The sequence below is a fragment of the Callithrix jacchus genome, chromosome 14 (genome assembly GCF_049354715.1).
Source record: "Callithrix jacchus isolate 240 chromosome 14, calJac240_pri, whole genome shotgun sequence".
NCBI classification, from domain to species: Eukaryota; Metazoa; Chordata; class Mammalia; order Primates; family Cebidae; genus Callithrix; species Callithrix jacchus.
In genome coordinates, this window is record NC_133515.1 from 59191281 (window position 1) to 59218213 (window position 26933).

General features: G+C 41.3%; 1 long non-coding RNA gene across 3 annotated transcripts in view; it reads left to right on the forward strand.

The window, feature by feature from the left end:
- Positions 1 to 26933, forward strand: part of LOC144579298 (uncharacterized) — a 129408-nt gene that overhangs the window by 73176 nt on the left and 29299 nt on the right. For 2 of the 3 annotated variants that reach the window (XR_013526611.1, XR_013526612.1), the window contains exons 3-4: positions 2695 to 2791; positions 7217 to 7327. This is a non-coding gene — a long non-coding RNA (uncharacterized LOC144579298). The remainder of the gene's footprint in view (positions 1 to 2694; positions 2792 to 7216; positions 7328 to 26933) is intronic. The other variant, XR_013526614.1, reaches the window with a different exon arrangement.

Genomic DNA, 26933 nt, shown 5'->3' on the forward strand with positions numbered 1-26933 from the left:
TATAATCCAACAAATGTGCAGTGAGATTATATTTGTCTCATAATGGGCCTAATGTTAGAAGGGGGTTAGGCCGTCAATAATGTTTATCAAAGGATGGAAGGAGCCTGTGTTTCAGGATATGAAATATGCATTTTTTTTTCTATGTAGCTGGGGAAGGATTATATTATGATTCATTTTATGTTTGAATTTGTTAGGCTATGTTGCCCAGTTGTTTGGGTAAACATGTCTAGATGTTGCTGTGAAGTACTTTTTATTTTTATTTTTATTTTTTTGAGACAGAATTTTGCTCTTGTTGCCCAGGCTGAAGTGCAGTGGCATGATCTCGGCTCACTGCAGCCTCCACCTTGTGGGTTAAAGCAATTCTTTTGACTCAGCCTCCTGAATAGCCAGGACTACAGGCACGTGCCACCATGCCCAGCTAATTTTTTTGTATTTTTAGTAGAGATACATGGGGTTTCACCATGTTGGCCAGGATGGTCTCGATTTCTTGACCTTGTGATATGCCCACCTCAGCCTCCCAAAGTGCTGGGATTACAGGCGTGAGCCACTGCACCTGGCCTGCTGTGAAGTACTTTTAAGATGAGATTAACGTTTAAGTCGTCGGCTTTGAGTAAAACAGACTCCCCTTTATTATGAGGGTAGGCGTCACACAATCAGTTGAGGGTCTGAAGAAACTGAGATCCTCTGAGGAGAAAGAAAGTATGCCTCTAGACTCCCATCAAATTTAAGACGGCAACATCCACTCCTCTCCAGGACTCCAGGCTGCCCTGCAGATTTTGGACTTGCTAGCTCCCACAATTGCCAGTTTCTTAAATAGATTTATCTCCCTCTCTCTCCATTTATATGTATGTGTGGGTGTAAATGTACATATACACACAACCCCACACACACCTATTATACACTGTGTTAGATTTCTCCAGAAAAACAGACCAATAGGGTGTGTGTGTGTATGTGTGTGTGTGTGTTGTTACGTGTATGCACAAGCACACACAAGGTTCTGTTTCTCTGGGGAACCCTAATTAATACAGTATGCAATAGGAAAAAACTAAAATGTCCTCTCCTACTGTTTATATTCTCAAAGCAACACAGAGCTAGGTGCAGTGGCCTATGCCTTAATTCTAGCAATATGGGAGACCAAGGCAGGAGAATCGCTTGAACCCAGGAGTTCAAGACCAGCCTGGGCAACATAGTGAGATCTAGTCTCTACAAAATTTTCTTTAAAAATTAGCTGGGCATGGTGATGTGCACCTGTAGTCCCAGCTACCTGGTTGATTGAGGGTCGGGGGTATGGCTTGAGCCCAGAAGGTCCAGGCTACAGTGAGCCATATTGTGCCATTGCACTCCAGCCTGAGTGATGGAGCAAGACCCTGTCTCAAAAAAAACAACAATAACTACGCAGAATATTTCTGGTCACCATATGTGTGGGTTTTTGCCACATTCAGCCATTCTTCATTTCTTGGCAAACATTCACTGGGTATCCTACAATTTAATTCAGTTCTGACACTGTTAGTTAGCATAGTTAGCACAGATGCCACAGGTTAAGGGCTCAGTACCATGAGACTACTCCAAACATCAGGTACCAAGTGCAAATAGTGGGTTCCCAGATTACCCACAGCTTTTGTCTGATTTGATTACAAATCAGAGGTTCTCATGACCCCTCATAGGTTTGATCACTTGCTAGAATAGCTCACAGAACTCAGAGAACACTTTACTTTTGTTTACCTGTTATTGTAACAGGATGCAGTTCAGGGCCATGTGTGGTGACTCACACCTGTCATCCCAGCACTTTGAGAGACTCAGGATGGGGGAACACATAAGCCCAGGAGTTTGAGGCCAGCCTGGGCAACATAGTGAGACCCCACCTCCATTTTAAAAGCAAAGGAAGAAAGAAGAAAAAGGGATGCGACTCAGGAAGAGCCAGAAGAAAAAGATGCATAAGGCAATGTATGGGGTAGGGGTCGTGAGCTTTCATGGCCTCTCAGGGGATGCCACCTTCCATGTTTTCAGCAACCCAGAAGCTCTCTGAACCCCATAGTTTGGGGATTTTTCTGGAGGCTTTATCATGTAGGCATGATTGATGATTAGCTCAACATCCAGTCCCTCTTTCCTTTCTGGAGGTTGCAGGGTAGGGTTGAAAGTTCCAAACTTTTAATCATGGGTTGGTCTTTCTTGCGACTGCCCCGCTTCTAGAAACCTAGCAAGAGTCACCTCCTTAGAACAAAAGATGCTCCTATAATGCAGGAAACCCCAGTGAATTCGTTCTCTCTCAGGAACCAGGGACAAAGACCAAATATTAAAACAAAGAATGTACCTAGCAATGGGGACACTCAGGAAATTCCAAGGGTTTTAGGAGCTCTGTGCCAGGAACTGGGGTCAAACCAAATACAGGCTTCTTCTTATTTCAAGTAGAAGATAGGATGATGAGAGGAAATTTTTTTAGGTAACTGTTAGGAAAAGAGGATCTAGTGCCCATTTTAAATAGGCCTGGGTCAACTGTTTTGTCTGAATTGTGTGTGAAAACAGTTTTTCCTCTTATAGTTTCCCTTAACTTTGTATTATTTAAGTGGAAGTGTAGGAGGTTTGCCTATTTTTTATATGTGCTTTTTATTCTTGTGTGTGTGTGTTTTAAACATAGCTTAAATCATAGTGAGTATGCGAATTCACATTCTGGTTTTTCCTTGCTTTGTTGTCCAGGCTGGAGTGCAGTGGTACATCTCAGCTCACAGCAGCCTCCGCCTCCCAGGCTCAGGCAATCCTCATCCCTCAGCTGCCTGAGTATCTGGGTCTACAGGTGCGTACCACCATGCGCGGCTAATTTTTCTATTTTTAGTAGAGACAGGGTTTTGCTGTGTTGGCCCCGCTGCTCTCAAACTTCTGGTCTCAAGTGATCCTCCCACCTTGGTCTCAGAAAGTGCAGGGATTACAGGCGTGAGCCACCGCACCCAGCCCCACATTCTGCTTTTATTGTTATATTTATGTGCAAGCAATTTTCTGTGTTGTGACAAACTCGTAGATATCACTTTCAATGGCTGCATATCTAACCTATTACTAATTTCTCTATTGTTTACATTCGACGGTTGTTGTTGTTACTGTTATTTTAAATATATAATGTAGTTTAGTGGGTAAAGCATGAAATTTGAAAAGCTTTAGACCTGAGTTTGAATCTCAGAAATGCTCCTTCTTAGTGTATGACTTGGGACAAATTACTAAACCACTTTAAAGTGAGATGTGAGTGATACTACTTGTATTTTATAGGCTGTAATGATTAAGTGGGATAACACATATAAAATGCCTAGTAGAGTACCTGGTACATAGGAGATGTTCAGTAAATGATACGTATAAAATTTCCAGTCCACTTAATAAAGTTCATAAGGGCAAGCAATAATTTTATTGTTTCCAATATCTACCATGGTTTATGATGCATAGAACTCAGCATAATAACATATTTGCTTCCATGAGCTTTGCAGAAATTTAGGATTATTTTCTTAAGTGGAATTATGGGGCCAAAGCTTATAGACAGATAAGACTCTGGAAATATGTTATAGATTTGTCTCTGGTGACTGGGTGAAATTGGGCCAGTCACTGAGGCTGGGCTTGCTGGGGATCACCTATTTCAGGAGTATGTTGGGAGTGTGGTGATGGCTGTTCTCCAGTCCCTGAGTTTTGGAAGATACAAGAATCTACAATAGCATTTTAGTTGTGCTGTAATTTCTGAGTACTCACAAAACAATTGCAGAGGTGATCCACGATTGTTTCTATGGAAGAGCTTAGGGAGACCGAAGCATCAGGTGGATGCATGTGGGTTGCTCCATTCATGAGCCTTTTGCATAGAGCTCTGTCAGACTGATCCTGTGCTCCATACCTGGAAATGCTATAGCCAGTGAGAAATACTCTCTGCAAAGAGATTAAAGATACATTCTTTATTACAGATTATTGTACATTTATGCTTTTTGATTATGTCAAAGATTGAAATTCAGTTTAGGCTTTCTACTAAGTAAAGTACCCATCTATCTGAAAGAATAAAATGGCTGTTATATTTAAAGGCAGCATGAGGGGGAAAAAAGCACAAGCTAAGTATGTAGAGGCCCCTATTTCATCATACTTGATAAGAAAGAATTAGCAATTTTGATTACAAGAAAGTCAGGGGATAGATATCTCTCTCTCTTTCTGTCTCTCTCTCTCTCTCTCTCTCTCTCTCTCTCTCTCTCCCTCTCTCTCTCTCTCCCTCTCTCTCCTTCTTCTTTTTTTTAAGACAGCATGGGCTTTGTTGTCCAGGATGGAGTGCAGTGGTGTGATCTTAACTCAATGCAACCTCCACCTGCCAGGCTCAAGTGATCCTCCAGCCTCAGCCTCCTGAGTAGCTGGATTCACAGGCATACACCACCATGCTCAGGTAATTTTAAAAGAAATTTGAGAGACGAAGTCTCATTATATTAACCAGGCTGGTCTTAAATTCCTGGGCTCAAGCAATCTTCCTGCCTTGGCCTCCAAAATGCTGGGATTACAGGTGTAAGACAACACTCCTGGCTGGATATCTCTTTTTTTAACCACTGGGATAAAATAAATAAATTCTCAGAGTTTGCAATTAGTATAATCATCACAAATGTTTAGTTTTCAAAATGGTATGTGTATATTTAGGTATGAAAAATGCTGTTCTGTATATATGCCATTTAAAATTAGACAGACTATGTTTTGAGTTCATTTTCTGGTGTGTAGTAGCTTAAAAGAGAGTGAAGCCTGGGCAAGGTGGTTCATACCTGTAATCCCAGCACTCTGGGAGTCTGTAGAAGGAGGATTGCTTGAGCCCAGGAGTTCAAGACCAGGCTGGACAACATAGTGAGATCCTGTCTCTACAAAAAATTAAAAAAATAAATTTCCTGGGCATTGGGGCGAACACCTGTTGTCCCAGCTACTTCAGAGGCTGAGACAGGAGGGTCACTTGGGCCCAGGAGGTTGAGACTGCAGTGAGCTGTGATCATACCACTGCACTGAAGCCTGGGTGACAGAGTGAGACCCTGTTTAAAAAAAAAAATGAGAAAGAAAGAGAAAGAGTGAAAACAGTATACCTATTGAGAGCTCTGAATGTTAAAAAAGGTATAATGTCACTTTCTTTCAAAAGAATATTTTTCTTTTTAAAACCAAAAGATTTTCAAAAGACAAAGATTGCATATTCTCTACATAGTATAAAGATTAGTTCTTTCAAATCAATTTAATTAAGTTTGAGTAAAGAGATCCTGTCAATAGCACAGTTTGTGGATATGCATTATGTGTATATAAATGTGCAAACCCACTTTATTGGTTATTTATAAAACACGGTGGCGCTCACCTGTAATCACAGCACTTTGAGAGGTGGAAACAAGTGGATCACCTGAGATCAGGAGTTTGACACCAGCCTGGTCGACATGGTAAAACCTCATCTCTACTAAAAATACAAAAATTAGCTTGGCATGACTGTGCACGCTTGTGATCCCAGTTTACTCAGGATGCTGAGCAGCTGAATCACTCTAACCTGGGAGGTGCAGGTTACAGTGAGCCAAGATCGTACCATTGCACTCTAGCTTGGGCAACAGAGTGAGATTCCTTTTCAAAAAAAAAAAAGGAAATTTAGGTGGGGATTCAGCCAAACTATATCAAGTAGTGATTTTGAGTCTTTTTCTATGTTTGTTGGCCATCTGTATATCTTCTTTTGAGAATTGTCTATTCATGTCCTTAGCCCACTTTTTGATGGGATTGTTTGTTTTGTTCTTGCTGATTTGTTTGAGTTCCTTGCAGATTCTGGATATTCGTCCTTTGTCAGATGCATAGATTGTGAGCATTTTCTCCCACTCCATGGGTTGCCTATTTACTCTGCTGATTATTTCTTTTGCTATGCAGAAGCTTTTTAGTTTAATTAAATCCCATCTATTTATTTATTTATTTATTTTTTTACATTTACTTTTGGGTTCTTGGTCATGAAGTCTTTGACTAAACTAATATCTAGAAGGGTTTCTCCAATGTTTACTCTAGAATTTTTGTGGTTTTGGGTCTTAGATTTAAGTCTTTAATCCATCTTGAGTTGATTCTTGTATAGGGTAGGATATGAGAATCAATTTCATTCTTTTACATGTGGCTAGCCAATTATCCCATCACCATTTGTTGAATAGGGTGTCTTTCCCATTTTATGTTTTTATTTGCTTTGTAGAAGATCAGTTGAGTGTAAGTATTTGGCTTTATTTATGGGTTCTCCATTCTGTTCCATTGGTCTATATGCACATTTTTACACTGGTACTATGCTGTTTTGGAGACTATGGCCTTGTAATATAGTCTGAAGTCAGGTAATGTAATGCCTCCTGATTTGTTCTTTTTGCTTAGTCTTGCTTTGGCTAGATGAGCTCTTTTTTGGTTCCATATGAATTTTAGGATTGTTTTTCTAGTTCTGTGCAGAATGATGGTGGTGTTTTGATGGGTACTGCATTTAATTTGTGGCTTGCTTTTGGCAGTATGGTCATTTTCACAATATTGATTCTACTCATCCATGTGCATGGGATGTGTTTCCATTTGTGTCACCTATGATTTATATCAGCAGTGTTTTGTAGTTTTCCTTGTAGGGGCCTTTTACCTCCTTTCACTTAGGTTAAGTATATTCCTAAGGGTTTTTTGTTTTGTTTTGTTTTTTTTGGCAGCTATTGTAAGAGGGGTTGAATTCTTGATGTGATTGTCAGCTTGATCGCTGTTGGTGTATAGCAGAGCTACTGATTTGTGTATGTTAACTTTGTATCCTGAAACTTTGTTGAATTCATTTACCAGATCTAGGAGATTTTTGGATGTCTTTAGGGTTTTCTAGGTATACGACCATGTCATCAGTAAACAGTGACAATTTGACTTCCTCATTACCAGTTTGAATGCCCTTTATTTCTTTCACCTTTCTGATTGCTCTGGCTAGGACTTCTGGTACTAGGTTGAATAGAAGTGATGAAAGTGGGCATCCCTATCTTTTTCCAGTTCTCAGGGGGAATGTCTTCAACTTTTCCCCATTTGGTATGATGTTGGCTGTGGGTTTATCATAGATGTCTTTTACTATCTTAAGGCATGTCCCTTATATGCCAGTATTTGCTAAGGGTTTTAATCATAAAGGGATGCTGGATTTGTCAAATGCTTTTCTGCATCTCTTGAGATAATCATGTGATTTTTGTTTTTAAGTCTGATTATGTGATGTGTCACATTTATTGTCTTATAGATGTTGAACCATCCCTTCATTCTTGTTATGAAACCCACTTGACCGGGAGGGGACTCAAGATGGCGCTGTGAGAACAACCCAGGATTGGAGCCCGCGTTGAATTCGCAAACGGTGAGTCAGTGCTGCATTTCCAGACTGATCTTTGTTGCCCACAGAACGGGGAAACTCCCAAGTATAAAAAGACACGGGACGCCAGGCAGTAGGTCTGCCTGGCGAAGCCGGCAGCCGGGGCGGCGGCGGCCGGCCCTACCCAGCAATCCCCACAGGGCGCGCTTGTCCGGGTGCCTTGTTGAACCGGCAACCTGAGACTTGAGAGGGCTGGACTTGAGACTGAACGAGACTTGCACAGTAGCCCAGCCCAGGGGATTGCAGGGACAGATCGCTTGGGATACCCAGTGGGACGAACAAAACCGCGATTTCAAACTATCCCGGGCAGACGGTCCGAGACGCTCTGTGGGGGAGGGGCGTCCACCACTACGGAGGCAACCTGCCCCAACTGATATACACACCCACTGCTGAGGCAGCCAGCCGTTGCCGAGGCAACCCGTCCCTACTGAGATACACGCCCACTGCTGACGCAGCCAGCCGTTGCCGAGGCAACCCGTCCCTACTGAGATACACGCCCACTGCTGACGCAGCCTGCCGTTGCTGAGGCAACACGCTACAACGAAGAGACTCTGCCGCAGGGTGTGGCGGAGACCACAGCAGAGCCAGCAGGAACAGCGCGAATCACACAACAGCAGGGCGGAGCCTCGGCAGCCAAACAGTGGCTAGTCTGCCTTTGAGCTGGGTAGGACACCTGATCGGACATCCAAAAATAAAGCCCAAACCCCTCAACACAGAGCATTTGAGAAAAAAAAAAGGGTTGTTTAATGAGCTGTGTTGCAGCAGAATCAAACATAGCAGCCTAACAGCCCTGAATGAACAACAGAGTGCACAGCTCAGCAATTAAACCCCTATAAAGTACAAACTGTCTCCTCAAGCAGCTCCCTGACCCCTCTATATCCAAAAGACTGTCATTAGGCAGGCATCATCCTGGGACAAAGAGAGCAGAAAAAGAAACTGGTAGCATCCCTCGCTGTGCCACGGCTACTAGAGGTGCACCCCAGACAAGCAGGGTCTGGAGCAGACCTCAACAGTCGTACAGTGAAGGGGCTAGACTGGTAGAAGGAAAACCAAGCAACAGAAATACTTCATCATCAACATTCTGGGTGTCCACTCAGAGACCCAAACGAAAAGTCAGCAACTACGCAGACGACCAGCGGACAAATCCACAAAGATGGGAAGAAACCAGCGCAAAAAGGAGGAAAACACCCGAAACCAGAACACATCGCCTCCTAGAAAGGACCAAAACTCCTCACCAGCAAGGGAACAAAGCTGGACGGAGAATGACTGTGACGAAATGACGGAATTAGACTTCAGAAGATGGATAATGAGAAACTTTTGTGAGCTAAAAGATCATGTATTAAATCAATGCAAAGAAACTAAGAACCTTGAAAAAAGATTTGAAAAAAGATTCAAGGAAATGATAACAAGAATGGATACCTTAGAGAGGAATATGAATGAATTAAAGGAGCTGAAAAACACAATACGAGAACTTCGCGAAGCAAACGCAAGTTTCAATAGCCGAATTGACCAAGCAGAAGAAAGAATATCTGAAGTCGAAGACCAACTCAATGAAATAAAACGAGAAACCAAGATCAGAGAAAAAAGCGCAAAAAGGAATGAACAAAGTCTCCAAGAAATGTGGGACTATGTGAAAAGACCTAACCTACGTTTGATAGGTGTACCAGAAGGGGACGAAGAGAATGAATCCCAGCTGGAAAATACTCTTCAGGACATCATCCAGGAAAATTTCCCCCACCTAGCAAGACAGGCCAACACTCAATTGCAGGAAATACAGAGAACACCACAAAGATATTCCGCAAGAAGAGCAACCCCAAGGCACATAATCGTCAGATTCAACAGGGTTGAAATAAAGGAGAGAATACTAAGGGCAGCCAGAGAGAAAGGTCAGGTCACCCACAAAGGGAAGCCCATCAGACTCACAGCAGATCTCTCGGCAGAAACACTACAAGCCAGAAGAGAGTGGGGGCCAATATTCAACATTCTTAAAGAAAAGAACTTTCAACCCAGAATTTCATATCCAGCCAAACTGAGCTTCAGAAGTGAAGGAAGAATAAAATCCTTTGCGAACAAGCAAGTACTCAGAGATTTTGTCACCACCAGGCCTGCTTTACAAGAGCTCCTAAAAGAGGCACTACACATAGAAAGGATCAATCAGTACCAGCCATTCCAAAATCACACTGAATGCTAAAGAGCTTCAACATAATGAAGAATCTACAACAACTAACAGGCAAAACAGCCACTTAGAATCAAAATGGCAGTATCAAATTCACACATAACAATATTAACCCTAAATGTAAATGGACTAAATGCACCAATCAAAAGACACAGACTGGCAAATTGGATAAAAATCCAAAACCCATCAGTGTGCTGTATCCAGGAAACCCATCTCACATGCAAGGATACACAAAGGCTCAAAATAAAGGGATGGAGGAAGATTTACCAAGCTAATGGAAAGCAAAAAAAAGCAGGAGTTGCAATTCTCATCTCTGATAAAATAGACTTTAAAGCAACAAAGATCAAAAGAGACAAAGAAGGCCATTACATAATTGTAAAAGGATCGATACAACAAGAAGAGCTAACGATCCTAAACATATATGGACCCAACACAGGAGCACCCAGATACATAAGGCAAGTTCTTAATGACTTACAGAAGGACTTAGACTCCCACACAATAATAGTGGGAGACTTTAACACTCCACTGTCAATACTAGACAGATCAACCAGACAGAAAATCAACAAGGATACCCAGGGCTTGAACTCAGACCTGGAGCAAGCAAACCTGGTGGACATTTACAGAACTCTCCACCCCAAATCCACAGAATACACATTCTTCTCAGCACCACATCACACCTACTCTAAAATTGACCACATAATTGGAAGTAAAGCACTGCTCAACAAATGCAAAACAACTGAAATCATAACAAACAGCCTCTCAGACCATAGTGCAATCAAGTTAGAACTCAGAATTCAGAAACCGACCCAGAACCGCACAGCTTCATGGAAACTGAACAACTGGCTCTTGAATGTTGACTGGGTAAACAATGAAATGAAGGCAGAAATAAAGAAGTTCTTCGAAACCAATGAGAATGAAGACACAACGTGCCAGAACCTCTGGGACACATTTAAAGCAGTCTCTAGAGGAAAGTATATAGCAATAAGTGCCCATATGAGGAGAATGGAGAGATCCAAAATTGACACCCTATCGTCAAAATTGAAAGAGCTAGAGGAGCAAGATCAAAAAAACTCAAAACCCAGCAGAAGACAAGAAATTACTAAGATCAGAGCTGAGCTGAAGGAGATTGAGACACGAAAATCCCTTCAAAAAATCAATAAATCCAAGCGCTGGTTTTTTGAAAAGATCAACAAAATAGACAGACCACTAGCCAGATTGATTAAAAATAAAAGAGAGAACAATCAAATAGATGCAATAAAAAATGATAAAGGGGAAATCACCACAGATTCCACAGAAATTCAAACCATCATCAGAGAATATTACAAACAACTCTATGCACATAAACTAGTAAACCTGGAAGAAATGGATAAATTCCTGGACTCCTGTGTCCTCCCAAGCCTAAACCAGGAGGAAGCTGAAACTATGAATAGACCAATAACAAGGTCTGAAGTTGAGGCAGCAATTAAGAGCCTACCTCACAAAAAAAGCCCAGGTCCAGATGGGTTCACAGCCGAATTCTACCAGACACACAAGGAGGAGCTGGTACCATTCCTTCTAAAACTATTTCAAACAATCCAAAAAGAGGGAATCCTTCCCAAATCATTTTATGAGACCAACATCATCCTGATACCAAAACCCGGCAGAGACCCAACGAGAAAAGAAAACTTCAGGCCAATATCCATGATGAACATAGATGCAAAAATCTTCAATAAAATATTGGCAAGCCGATTGCAACAGCAAATCAAAAAACTTATTCATCATGATCAAGTAGGATTCATCCCAGGGATGCAAGGCTGGTTCAACATACGCAAGTCTATCAACGTAATTCACCACATAAACAGAACCAAAAACAAAAACCACATGATTATCTCAATTGACGCAGAGAAGGCATTTGATAAAATTCAACAGCCCTTTATGCTAAAAACCCTCAATAAACTCGGTATCGATGGAACGTATCTCAAAGTAATAAAAGCTATTTATGACAAACCAACAGCCAATATCATACTGAATGGGCAAAAACTGGAAGCAATCCCTTTGAAATCTGGTACTAGACAAGGATGCCCTCTCTCACCACTCCTATTCAATATAGTACTGGAAGTTCTAGCCAGAGCAATCAGACAAGAAAAAGAAATAAAGGGTATTCAAATAGGAAAGGTGGAAGCCAAATTGTCTCTATTTGCAGACGACATGATAGTATACCTAGAAGACCCCATCGCCTCAGCCCAAAAACTCCTGAAACTGATAAACAACTTCAGCAAAGTCTCAGGATATAAAATCAATGTGCAAAAATCACAAGCATTCGTCTACACCAATAACAGACTTAAAGAAAGCCAAATCAAGAGCGAACTGCCATTCGCAATTGCTACAAAAAGAATAAAATACCTTGGAATACAACTCACAAGGAACGTAAGGGACCTCTTCAAGGAGAACTACAAACCACTGCTCAACGAAATCAGAGAGGACACAAACAGATGGAGAAACATTCCATGTTCATGGTTAGGAAGAATTAATATCGTGAAAATGGCTATACTGCCCAAAGTAATTTACAGAATCAACGCTATCCCCATCAAGCTACCATTGACTTTCTTCACAGAACTGGAAAAAACCACCATGAACTTCATATGGAACCAAAAGAGAGCCCGCATAGCCAAGTCAATTCTAAGCAAAAAGAACACAGCGGGGGGCATCACACTACCGGATTTCAAACTATACTACAAGGCTACAGTAATCAAAACAGCATGGTACTGGTACCAAATCAGAGATATAGACCAATGGAACAAAACAGAGGCACCGGAGGCAACACAACATACATACAACTATACAATCTTTGATAAACCTGACAAAAACAAGCAATGGGGCAAGGATTCCATGTTTAACAAATGGTGTTGGGAAAACTGGCTAGCCATGTGCAGAAAGCAGAAACTGGACCCCTTCCTGACACCTTACACTAAAATTAACTCCAGATGGATTAAAGACTTAAACATAAGACCTGGCACCATAAAAACCCTAGAAGGAAATCTAGGCAAAACTATCCAGGACATAGGAGTAGGCAAGGACTTCATGAACAAAACACCAAGAGCATTGGCAACAAAAGCCAAAATAGACAAATGGGACCTAATGAAACTCCACAGCTTCTGCACGGCAAAAGAAACAGTCACTAGAGTGGATCGGCAACCAACAGAATGGGAAAAAATTTTCGCAGTCTACCCATCTGACAAAGGGCTGATATCCAGAATTTACAAACAACTCAAGCAGATTTACAGGAAAAAAACAAACAAGCCCATTCAAAAGTGGGCAAAGGATATGAACAGATACTTTACAAAAGAAGACATATATGAGGCCAACAATCATATGAAAAAATGCTCATCGTCACTGGTCATCAGAGAGATGCAAATCAAAACCACATTGAGATACCATCTCACGCCAGTTAGAATGGCGATCATTAAAAAATCTGGAGACAACAGATGCTGGAGAGGATGTGGAGAAAAAGGAACACTTTTACACTGTTGGTGGGAGTGTAAATTAGTTCAACCATTGTGGAAGACAGTGTGGCGATTCCTCAAGGCCTTAGAAATAGAAATTCCATTTGACCCAGCAATCCCATTACTGGGTATATATCCAAAAGACTATAAATCGTTCTACTATAAGGACACATGTACACGAATGTTCATTGCAGCACTGTTTACAATAGCAAAGACCTGGAATCAACCCAAATGCCCATTAATAATAGACTGGATTGGAAAAATGTGGCACATATACACCATGGAATATTATGCAGCAATCAGAAATGATGAGTTCGTGTCGTTTGTAGGGACATGGATGAATCTGGAAAACATCATCCTCAGCAAACTGACACAAGAACAGAAAATGAAACACCGCATATTCTCACTCATAGGTGGGTGATGAAAAATGAGAACACATGGACACAGAAAGGGGAGTACTAAACACTGGGGTCTATTGGGGGGAAAAGGGGATGGCCAGTGGGAGGGGGAGGTAGGGAGGGATAGCCTGGGGAGAAATGCCAAATGTGGGTGAAGGGGAGAAGAAAAGCAAAGCACACTGCCATGTGTGTACCTACACAACTGTCTTGCATGCTCTGCTCATGTACCCCAAAACCTATAATCCAATAAAAAATTAAAAAAAAAAAAAAAGAAACCCACTTGACCATGGTAGATAATCTTTTTGATATGCTGTTGGATTCTGTTAGCTACTATTTTGTTGAGGATTTTTGCATCCATGTTCATCAGGGACATTGGTCTGTAGTTTTCTTTTTTTGTTATATTTTTTCTTCATTTTGATATTAGGGTGATATTGGCTTCATAGAATGATTCAGGGAGGATTTCCCCTTTCTCTATCTTTTGTTTTTTTTGGGGGGGACGGCAGTGAGAAGACAGGGCCTTGCTCTGTTGCCCAGGCTGGAGCAGGTTGGTGTGATCCTAGCTCATTGAAGCCTCAAAGTCCTGGACTCAAGCCGTCCTCCTGCCTCAGTTTCCTGAGTAGCTATGACTACAGGAGTGTACCCCTGCACCTGGGTAATTTAAAATTTTTTTTTATAGAGACAGGGTTCTTACTATGTTGCTGAGGCTGGCCTCAAACTCCTGGCCTCAAACGATCCTCCCACCTCAGTTTCCCAAAGCACTGAGATTACAGGCGTGAGCCACTGTGCCTGGCCGGTGTTTTCTTACTTTATGGTATTCATCTCTGACCTAGCTTCAGATTTACTACCAACTTCCATAGCATCTTGTAAAACAAATGGGCTACTAAAGCACATCACCTTCAAACATGGGTGTCTGAGAGAGAACACCTGAAATTTATGAAATGGTGCATTATATTTACTTACTTGCCACCTGATTTCATTGCTGGGGTTGGGTAAGTGAGCAGCTTTGAGGATATGCTGTGACTCTGGCTTAACCTCACAGTGAATGCCATGCTCCGATGCGACTAGGGCAGGTGGTCTCGTGGGACAGCAGTGCTGTGGGTGGTGCATCAGAGCTCATGTCAGAAGCTGAGCTCAGGTCCTGGAACTGCCACCAACCAGCGAGTGATCTGGATAAGTTTAGCAGTCTCTTTGCCTTTAAGTGAAGAAAACTTTGCTTTATCTCTAAAGTTCTTTTTAGTTTCAACATCTGTGTATCAAGCTGTTAGATTAAAATTTTCAGTGCATAGAATCAACAAATGTCCCCAGAAAGCCATTGATATGAGCAGTCTAAAGACGCAGGGGAATTCTAAAAATTGTATTTTAAAGTGGCTCCTAATGCGTCCCTGGAAATTTGCACATTGACAGAGTAATGTAGCTTCATACAGATGTCATATATTAGCATTTCTGTTGTAATTCCCAGAATTGTTTCCCAAAGATACTGGGGGTGGCTGTTAGGCATTTCCTTAAGTATACCAACTTGCTGCCAAATTCTCTGTTCTCCTCCTACTCTTAGCTCCAAGGATAACACATAAAAATTGAACTACTGCTACCGTTTCTTCTAATAGTAACAACTAAATGCTATGCTACTACATATTTATGTTTTCTATAAAGCTATTTGTCGACACTGTTGCAAATAATAAAATATAATGGGATGCACATTGGATGATAAAATTGATGCTCTTGGTTGTTTGATAATTATGGAGAGAAATAAATGGAGATTGAGCTAGAGGTTATCCCCAGCAGGAAAGAAAAGGTCACAAGTTTATGCATGGCAATAAACTTTTGAAAGTGGTTTCTGTGAGACACGTGGCTGGTTAGAATTGTCTTTCTTTGCTCGTGCATAGTAGGTACAGTAAAAGTTTTCTTTACAATTTATTTATAAATATGTAAAACCCAGACTGGCCTCTTAACAGAATTGCCTAATAAAATTGCAGTAAATAATTATATTGAGGGATGGAAGCTAGAAGGGGCAATTGAATAAGATGAAAGAATGATGAAACCAAGCAACTGGAGAAGCTTGTTTTCAGGGAATAGAATTGCAGGAAAAGAACTTAAACAATTTCTCTTTTGATTATTTGAAAGAAACATGGCATATTTAATAAAGAAGAATAAAGCACAGATGATAATCCTGAAAAAGATGACAGAAAACAGTAATAGTTAGATCCTTATAGTTAGAGATTTTCCAAATTTGAAGATCATGTAAACATTCCTTTGGGAAATTTCAAAATTAGAATGCATATCAAGTATCATTAGGCATGTACTCACGTGCTAAGTGGTACGGTTATATCTAGAACAGCAAGATGTACTGTGATCGTTAAAGAGAAGAAACTGCTCAAAAAGTTATCAAAAGCGAAAGCTTAAAAAATGTGTATGCCCCTGGTTCCAGAAGCTTCACAACCAAGAATGTATCCTAAGAAAATATAAACACAAATAATGCTTTTCTTTGACAGTGTTTAGTCCAGTTTTACTTATAATTTTTTAAAAGAAAGAAAAAAAACTAAAAATGAGCCACACCAAAAAGGGACTGTTTACACCAATCGCGGCACACCCATACCGTGGAAGGGTATTTTAGTGATTTGAGATAGTGGTGGGAGCTGCTTATTGCAGAGGAGGAAGAGGATGAACATTTTGACTGTCTTGAACTGTGGAAAATGTTCAAATAGATGAAGTTGATTTTAGCAATCTTCTAACTTGACTTTCTGCTCCTCTCATCTGACAGCATCTCTTTAGAGTTCCAAAATTCTCAGGCTAACTCAGTCATTACAACATCTTTACAGAGTAATTTGGACGCCTCCTAAACTGTGTGTGATCTTTGCAACTTCTTCCTTCCCTTCACTAATACATCCACAGGATCTCTAAAAAGATTCAGGGGTTTTGTTTGTGGTTTTTGACAACCACAGGCACTGCGGCAGTGCTGGGGACTTCAGTGAAGGGTATGCACTATGGTTTGCTAAAAAGAGGTGATCTATAAATGGACAGTCTGAAGTCAGTGATCGCCTGCAGCATTTTTCATAGAATCAGATCACATTTATTCTCTGCATTAGCAGAAGTAAATGACTGGCATTTTTATGGCAAGACAAATCACTTGTAGTTAAAAGTAGAAAAGGGCATGAAGCACAGGGTTTGTTAATGTGTTTCTAGTTTCTGAAAATACCATAATGAGTTATGTCTGGTTGTATTTTCTTTTGGCTTTCAAACTTTCCATCTCCTTTTATAATCACCTACACAGAAGGTAGGGAAGGTACAATTGCTCCCACTTGAGAAATGTTGAAAGTGAGACACAAAGAGTTAATTGCAGGGTAGTAATAAGACCCAGGATGACTGACTCTGCGCCAGACATTTTTATCTTGTAGATCACAAACAAGAGACCCCCTGGTAGCTAGTAAATTATTTCTGTAGAAGCTAAGCAGAATTTGAAACCATTTCCAGGAACCTAGCCTGGGGTTGGAGTTTCAAAGTTCCATTAACAAAAAAAAATCAAAACAGCTGTTTGTCCTCGATACAAGCAGACAGTTTTATATGCCGAGATAATAATAGATCAGTGATTTTTAACCAAAGTCAATTTTGCTTCCCACCCCTAGTCTCAACCCTCTTCCCAAAGGCATTTTTGGTTGTTGCAAATGGGAGGCAGTATTTTTTTTTTCTTTTCTCTTTCTTTTTTTGAGACAGAGTCTTGCTTCGTCACTCAGGCTGGAGTGCAATGGCATGATCATAGCTCACCACAGCCTGGATCTCCTGGGCCCAAATGATCCTCTGCCCTCAGTCTCTTGAGTAGCTGGGACTGTACATGAGCACAATCATGCCTGGCTAATGTTTTAATATTTTTAGTAGAGACAAGATCTCGCGGTGTTACCCAGGCTGGTCTTGAACTTCTGAGCTCAAGGGATCCGTCTACCTTAGCTTCCCAAAGTGCTGGGATTACAGGTGTGAGCTACTGTGCCTGGCCTTTTGTTTAGGGGGTGGGGAGGGTTTGGGGAAGGGAGTATTACTGGAGTATCACTGGCATCTAGTGAGTGGCATCCAGGGTTCCTGCTAAACACCCTAGAATGCACAAGACAGCCCCCATAACGAAGATGATCCAGCTCGTAGTTTCAATTGTTCTGAGGTTGAGGAACCCCCGCTTTACACTGTCTCTTTGCCTTGGTAAATGGTGCTCGGCATGGTCTCAATTTGCCCTAAGATTGGTCTCTGCCATCAGAACTATATAAACCACTGGGCAAAACTTTTTAAAAGGGAGTTCCGTAATGTGTTGCCTTTTACCCCACATTTGGTGCTTCCTCTTAATTCTTCATCCCTTCTCTCAACCCTTACCCCAGTTGTCATCATTCGTACTTCTCCAGCCAGCATTTGGCTGAATTCATATACCTGTGTTTTTCTCTTTTTCTTCTTTGACATCAAATTGACATGGTTCAGCTCCACGCTGGTCTCTCTCTCTCTTTTTTTTTTTTTTTTGCTGTCTTAGAAAAAACACTGAAACTCACAGGCACTGGGTGATGGGTGGAGCTGCAGGCCTGGGAGATCCCCCAGGAGTGTTGGTTGGGCCTCTCTGGGAGAGCTGCTTTTTCTCCCAGCCTCTGCTATTCATTTTGGAAGAATGCTTGTGTAAAGGAGGCAGAAGCCTGCCCTGTGTGCCTTGGAGAAAACTCACAGGTGAATTTTCCAAACTAGAAGTAAACTCTACTTCTGGAAAGAGGGTGAACAGTTCTACTCCATTCTCACCTACAACTTGTAACTCTTATTTGTTTAATAGTAATAAATCTGTGGACAGTAGTCTCTGGCCAGGCAGATATTTTCAGTTTGTGGGGGGAGCAGTAGCTATCTTGTAACTATGTTGCTTAAGCTTTTGCTCCTCTTACCTAAACCTCCATCTTGTGGGCTTCCCTTATTGTTTAAGTTTCACATTCCTCCTAGTTACTGCAGCCTCGTCTCCATGGTTACTCTCTGACCTCAGCCCTCAGAACTTCCTGCCCTTACTTGTTTATAAGCAACCACCTTGTAGCTAATAAAGGAAACTTGATCAGATCCTTGACTTGTCTCCATTCTCTGCGTCTCCTGTCTCTCTCTTTTAATCCCCACTCCCTCGCTAGGGTCTCCATAGCTCCTCCCGTGGGTCGGGTCGGGACAAGTTTGCTCTTAGACAATGGCAGACTTGAATTAACTAAAAGGAACACTTAGAGTATTAGAGAGGCTTTGTAATTTTTTGAGGGAGGTGGTTACAGAGGACCAGGTAATTTTAGATCTTATTTTCCAGAAGAATGCTGAGATGGATGAGAAGCATTATTTGTATCTCATTGATAAAGATTAGAACTTTCATATTTGAAACAATTGATTTCTTGAAGATGACTGGACTAAACCAATCTAATTAGGGTTTGTTCTGAGCTAGGTAAAATGTGTTAGTCATTATCTAGATCAACAGTTCTCAAAGTGTGGTCCACAGACCCCTGGGTGCTCCTCCTGAGATTTCTTCAGAAAGTCTGAAAGGTCCAAACTCTTTTAAAAATAATACTAAGATGTTATTTGCCCTCTCCCCACCTCTTGTGCCACTTCTCTCTAATTTTGTATTGAAGATGCGAAAGCAATGGTGATGCGAACTTTGGGTGCCTGGGCACAAATCAAGGCAGTGGCTTTAAAGTGCACTAATTGTCTTTGTGTTCTTCACCTCCGTGCACTCGTAGTAAAAAGAAAAGCCAGTTTCACCGAAGAAGGTCCTTGTCAAGGTAATAAAGATTATTGATTGTATTAAATCTTGATCCTTGAGTGCCCATTTTTTAACATTCTGTGTGATAAGATGGGAGGTGCACAGAAAGCATTGTTGCTGCCTACTGCGGTAAAAAGTGGTTGTCTTGAGCACATCATTGATGAGATGGTTTGAGCTGCAAGCCGAACTAGCCACTCTTTGTGGAACACCATTTTCACTTGAAAGAGCAACTGGCAGACAACTGTGGTCATTCAGCAGAACTTTAATCAAAAACAAATGAAGTAAGCCTGTCATTTCAAGGAAAGAAAAACTGACAGTGTTTTGTTAACTATAAAGTTCGGGTTTTCAACTAAAAATTAGAATTTTGGAAGACCTGTATTCACTGTGAGTCTGACAGTTCCCTAGTACTAAAAGACTTTTCTGATGAGGGAAATGGTGATATTGATTAATGTGATTTTAAAATATTATCCAAGGAAATATGTCAAGCTTGGGAAGATGTGAATAAGTCTATGTACTAATATTTTCAATATGATGTTACTAAATGATGCATGGGTGAAAGGTTCATTCAGAGTACAAGACAGACTAATGGATTTTAATGTAGGAGGGTAGGAAAAGTTCATCAATACAGTTTCGGATTCCACACTGCAAATCACCTTTAAGGAACTACCACTTACTGAGTTTGATATGGTACCAAATAGTAATATCAACAATCATCTTCAACAATCATTAAAATATTCTTCCCCTTTTCAACCATATATCTGCTTAACACCAAATTTTCTTCACGTACTTCAACCAAAACAACAGATTTCAACAGATTGAATGCAGAAATAGGAGAAACTGGCTGTCTTATATTAAGCTAGACTTTAAGGAAATTTGCAAAAAATGTAAAATAATACTTCTCTTCTTACTAATTATTTGTTTCAGCAATAGTTATTTCTCATTAAAAATGTGATTTATATTAATATGCAGTGGGTTGTTATTTTAAAATAAAAGCTTAAAATCTGTTCTAACTTATAGTACAGTAAATATTAATAGCTAAAATCCACAGCATGGCAGAGTGTAAAGGGGTCTTGAGATGAGAAATCTGAGAATTATTGATCTAGAAGAATATAAATTGCAATATGGGGTCAGGCATAGTGGCTCACACCTGTAATCCCAGCACTTTGGGAGGCCGAAGCAGTTGAGGTCAGGAGTTCAAGATCAGCCTGGCCAACATGATGCAACCCCATCTCTACTAAAAATACAAAAAAAATTAGCTGGGCGTGGTGGTGCATGCCTGTAATCCCAACTACTCGGGAGGCTGAGGCATGAGAATTGCCTGAACCTGGGAGGTAGAGGTTGTAGTGAGCTGAGATGGTGCCACTGCACTCCAGCCTGGGTAACAGAGCAAGACTCTATCTTTAAAAAAAAAAAAAAGTTTCAATGGGGTTATTGCAAAGTTGATCCCTTCAAATCAAACATGTTCTATTCCCTTTCCTTGTTTAAAAACATTAATGACTGCATTTGGGTGGTGCATTGTACTTTCCGAAGTGTTTTTACATGCATCAGCAATTAATCCTTTGAGCAATCCTGCAGGTCAGGTATCATATTCTTTATGTTATACTGAAGAAAACTGAGGATCAGAGCAATCATCAAGCAGCTTATCCCAGGTCTGAGAGGCAGTGACAAAGCCGGACGCTAACCGTAGATTTTCTAATTTCCAATTTCATTATATTTTTGTAATGTATAGGTTCAGAAACTATTAGAAATCAATTGTATATAAACTGTGCATTATAAACAATTTTTAAACAATTTATTAAACTACTGTACTTTTGGGTAACAAACATTAAACTCAAATATACATAGGTAATCTTATTGGGTTTGGGTTACATTCTTTATGTTGAACATGCAAATTATTTCAAATTCTGAATGAATAATGTCTAAATGAATGTTTTCATATAGGTACTTCTGTTCATTGTATGACACTGAACCATATGAAACTGTCACTATTCTCACATTGTTGACTTATAAAAATGACAATTTCATATAATTCAACATAATACAATTTTACAAATGCAGAAGAGATTAATAAAGCCTTTTAAATTAGGCTACACTTATTTATTTATTTATGAGATGGAGTCTTGCTGTCTCCCAGGCTGGAGTGCAGTGGCACTATCTTGGCTCACAGCAACCTCTGCCTCCTGGGGTCAAGTGATTCTCCTGCCTCAGCCTCCTGAGTAGCTGGGACTACAGGCACCCCACCACAGCTAGCTAATTTTTATATTTTTAGTAGAGACAGAGTTTCACCAAGTTGGCCAGGATGGTCTCGAACTCCTGACATCAAGTGATCTGCCTACCTCAGCCTCCCACAGTGCTGTGATTACAGGTGTGAGACACCGTGCCCAGCAAAATTAGGCTAAATTTATGTAAAGAGCATTAAAAAGAAAAACTGAAACATAAGATTTATGTACAAACTCCAGCCCTTAGTCCCATATCCCAGTTGTCTGAGGTAACTACTATCTAAATCATTTCTTGTGTGTCCGTCCAGGATTTGCTCCTGCATGGACAATCAAACATGTAGCTATTGAGACATATATACACACACAAGTGGGTTCATACTAACAAACTACTTTGCCAATTGCTTTTATCACTTACTATTTTGGGCTATCGTTCCCTTTGATTCATGTAATTCTATTCTTTCTCAAAAATTATATTAGTCTATTGGATGATGTACTATAATTTACTACTGTATTTAAGAAAATTATTGAAGCCTGACATCCATATAGCAAAATGCACTAATCTTAAAGTATATTTTCTACGTGTATACACATGTGTATGCACATTACTTTCTACATGAGTGTGTAGAACTGTGTAACTATCATCCAAATCAAGTATAGGATAGTTCCAGCATCCCACAAGGCCCTATCAAGCCCCTTCTCAGTAATACTTCCCTAACCTAGTAACTGTTGTTCTAATTTATTTATTTATTTATTTATTTATTTATTTATTTTGAGACGGAGTTTTGCTCTTGTTACCCAGGCTGGGGTGCAATGGCGCGATCTTGGCTCACCGCAACCTCCGCCTCCTGGGTTCAGGCAATTCTCCTGCCTCAGACTCCCGAGTAGCTGGGATTACAGGCACCTGCCACCACGCTCAGCCTATTGTTTTGTATTTTTGGTAGAGACAGGGTTTTACCATGTGGGCCAGGCTGGTCTCGAACGCCTGACCTTGTGATCTGCCCACCTTGGCCTCCCAAAGTGCTGGGATTACAGGCGTGAGCCACTGCACCCAGCCTGTTTTGCATGTTTTTAAACTTCATATAAATGGAATCATACTGCATGGCGTGTGTGTGTGTGTGTGTGTGTGTGTGTACTTTCTTTCTTTTGTTCAACATCAGTTCTCTAGGGTTGACTTAAATTAGTAAGTGTAATGGTTTGCTCTTTTTATTGCAAACCATTTATATAGTATTTCTTTACATGAATTAATCCATTCTACTCTTGACGAACATTTGGTTCTTTATTTTTTAAGTTTTAGATATTATGAATAAACCTTTACATGTCTTTTGGTGGATATCCATTAATTTTCTTTGGTATCTTCTTACTTGATTTCATTTTGGTTTAAATGTGTTAATATGCCTTTAATAGCGGCCCCTTACAGAGAAAGTATAACATACTCATTATACCACCAAATAGTGGTTGAAGGCAGACGGGATAAAACACAGAGATTATAAGTGCCATTTAAGAAAAGCTTTTAGTTATAGAAATGTATAGAAAATGTGTTATAAATAAAAACAAATGCTCCAGTAAAATGCTATTTGTGTAAGCACGCCATACGATTTACTGCTTCTCAGTATTCTACTCTCCACTTAAATGCAACCTCCTTGTGAAGGCTTTCTCGTTTCACCTAAGAAGCCCACTATCTTCTATTCCCATATCATGTTTTTTTAAAAATATATTTACCAAAATTATAATTATATGTTTATTATCTTCTTTGCTGTGTCAGGAATTCATTCACCTGCTGAAAAATATGCAGTGGCTGAAAATGATAGTTCATTTTTCTCTCATATAAACAGAGTTTAGAGGCAGGTAGATCAGGGTTAGTATGGTAGCTTCATGGTCATGAGAGGCCTATGTTTCTTCCCTCTAGCTGTTCCACCAAATTCAGCATATGGCTTCCACCTCATGGTCCAGAATGGTTGCTCAGTTCCAGCCATCATGCCTGTATTCCATACAGATGGAGTCAGGAAGGCAAATACAGTTTTTATTCAAAGTAAGGGAGATTTTATAGACACTGTTAAAAATTGAGGGTTCCTTAGAGAAATTATTGACTCAAGCAAGGATTTTCAGTTGATGTTAAGATGATCAGGTAGATGGCTAATGAGAAAGGACATTCATAAGGTGCCAGAAAAAGATTGTGCACAGATTACTTGCGTCCGTAAGGAGAACAAAGCTTTACAGTGAAAAAGTCAGACTGTCATCACCTCAATCCAGGGGTCAGATATTCTGTGTCTCCTGATAGGATGTGATTTGAAGTACACAGTACTACTTGTGACACAATCTTGCCAAAAATATTTAAATTTGAGTCTAACTGGGCCTTAATTTTGAAGTGGGAAAGATTTCCTTGTCCGCCTCCCAGGGCGTGCTATGTGGGTGTGGCTCGCTTCTTCAGTGCCCCACTGCTCAGATCTCGAAGGCAGGCATACAGACGGCAGGCTGCGGGGCTCCTACCCCACGGCAGTGTCTAGGGGTGAATGTTTACAGCTAAAGCCCCATGGGCGTTCACAGGTGCTCGTTTAGTTTTGCCATCTGTAGGCGGCTTGTTTCAGCTCAATCAGACCCCTCTGCCTTATCACAAGGACAGAGGGTTTCTGTATCCTGGGGTTCTTGCCTTGGTGTAGTGGAAGAATCGGATCACGTGTGGGCTTGGAGAATAAGTGCAAGATTTTATTGAGTGGAAGTAGCTCTCAGCAGATGGCGGAGCCGGAAGGGAGCTGCTTTTCCCCTGGAGTCCGGCTGCTCTGCCGCCCGCTCGGCGCCCGACTCTTCTGCCACCGCCCTGGCCACACCGTGCATTGTTCTGCCAGTCGATGGCATGCTGGCGTGCCAGTGCCTGTCCGCGTGCTCTTGACGTGCTCTCAATGTCCTCTCGAAGTCCAGTCACTTGAGTCTTTCCCCACCAATGTATTTCTCTCAACGTCCAGCCGTTTGTGTGTGTTTGCCTTGGTCTTGGGTTTCCTGTTTTTGTTTTGAGATGGAGTCTTGCCCTGTCGCCCAGGCTGGAGTGCAGTGGCGAAATCTCCGCTCACTGCACCCTCTGCACCCCCGGGTTCCAGCGATTCTCCGGCCTCAGTCTCCTAGGTAGCTGGCATTACACGTGCACACCACCATGCCGGGCTAATTTTTGTATTTGTAGTAGAGACAGGGTTTGGCCATGTGGGCCAGTGCTGGGATTACAGGCATAAGCCACCGCACCCAGCCTGCTCTTGGGTTTTTATAGGCACAGGATGCGGGTATGGCAGGCCAGGGTGGTCTTGGGAAATGCAACATTTGACCACAAAGGCAGGAGTGCCTGTCATCACCTAGGTCTGTGGGCACAGGCCTGGGACCCTCGCCAGGGACCCGCCTTTCTCCTCCCAGAACTCTCCTATCCCGATTCCATATCAATTTGTCATAATATAACTTCAGCTTTACAGAAATTACAAGGGAGAGACAAACAAGCTAACTGATACCCTAACAAAGCGATTGAACAATTAGGAAATTGGGACAGGCCGGGCGCGGTGGCTCACGCCTGTAATCCCAGCACTTTGGGAGGCCGAGGCGGGCGGATCACAAGGTCAAGAGATTGAGACCATCCTGGTCAACATGGTGGAACCCCGTCTCTACTAAAAATACAAAAAATTAGCTGGGCATGGTGGCCCATGCCTGTAATCCCAGCTACTCAGGAGGCTGAGGCAGGAGAGTTGCCTGAACCCAGGGGGCAGAGGTTGTGGTGAGCCGAGATCGCGCCATTGCACTCTAGCCTGGGTAACAAGAGCGAAACTCTGTCTCAAAAAAAAAAAAAGAAAGAAATTGGGACATTCTTCTATAGGACAATAGTCCCTGTTTCTGTCTCTTTAGCATTGCAGCATCATGAATAAAGGGACTGATCTATTTCGAAGAGACTGAGGGAATGTAACCACCAGATATAATGTGTGGTTCTCACTTGGATCCTGGTTTGGATAAACCAGTTGTAAAGGACATTGCTTGGACAACCAAGGAAATTTTAATATGCATAGGTATTCAGATTAATATACTATTAAGGAATTATTAATACTGTCAGCTGTGATTGTTATTTTAGCTATGTAGGAAAACACAGTGGTTCACACCTGTAATCCCAACACTTTGGGAGGCTGAGGTGGGTGGATCACCTGAAGTCAGGAGTTTGAAACCAGCCTGACCAACATGGTGAAACCCCATCTCTACTAAAAGTACAAAGATCAGCTGGGTGTGGTGGCATGCACCTGTAATCCCAGCTACTCAGGAGGCAGAGGCAGGAGAATTGCTTGAACCCAGAAGGTGCAGGTTGCAGTGAGCCAAGAAGGTGCCACTGAACCCCAGTCTTGGTGACAGGGAGACTGTCTCAAAAAAATTCATATTTCTAAAATATGCATACTAAAATTTAGAGGAAGAATATCATGATGACTGTTATTTACTTTACATTCTTTAGTATTGGAGGTCCACTTCTAAAGAAGAGGATAATGGATACTGGAGGCCAACAAGAAGTCTTTTTTTTTTGAGACAGGGTTGTGCTCTGTCACACAGGCTGGAGTACAGTGGTGTGATCTTGGCTGACCACAGCCTCAACCTGTTGGGCTCAAGTAATCCTCCCACCTCAGTCTCCTGAGTAGCTAGGACTACAGGCGTGTGCCACCACACTAGCTAATTTTTATATTTTTTGTAGAAATGGTATTTTGCCATGTTACCCAGGCTGGTCTCAAACTCCTGGAATCAAGCGATCCACCCCACTTGGCCCTCAAAGTGCTGGGATTATAGGTGTGAGCCACTGCACCCGGCCCAAGAAGTCTTTGGCATACTCTGCCACCAGATTGTGAGCTGTATGAGGGCAAGGATTGTGCCTATTTTGCTTCCGTAACCAGTGCTTAACACACTGTCCAGCATAGAGTAGGCACTTGTTGCATATTTGTTAAATGAATGAATCAATGAGGATGGTAATGGAATGTAGAAATTCCCCATGACTTCCACTGATATTGAGAATCCAGCAGACATCTCTCAAGAGATCACTGCACTTAACAATAGGTATAAGTGAAATCTAACAAGTATATGCTGTAATTAGTACTAAAAAGGTATGAAAAACTATGAAACTATGAAGCAAAGAACAAATTAAATATAGAAACCATTAAATTGGTAAAATAATGGCAAGATACTATTGTTAATTGTATTGCACCATACCCACTCCTTTTAAAGTCCAGAGCATTGAATGAGCTTTTTGTAATAAAAGAAAGATAGCCAAATATATTGTGTTAAATTCTGTGTGTGTTTTGGGAGATTATCAGAAATCCAATCTATTTTTTTCTCCCCTCACTCGCCACATTCTCTCCTTCTCCTACTACTGCCGTGGGAAGACAGCAAGACACTAACTGGCTGACTGCAGCTCTGATCCATTAGCCAATGACATTCCAGGAGTGTTTCCACCTTGTTTGCAACATTAATCAAAATTATTAATTAAGGCTAGGGGAGGGATGGCTCACCCCTGTAATTCCAGCACTTTGAGAGGCCTAGGCAAGAGGATCGCTTGAACTTAGGAGTTAGAGACCAGCCTG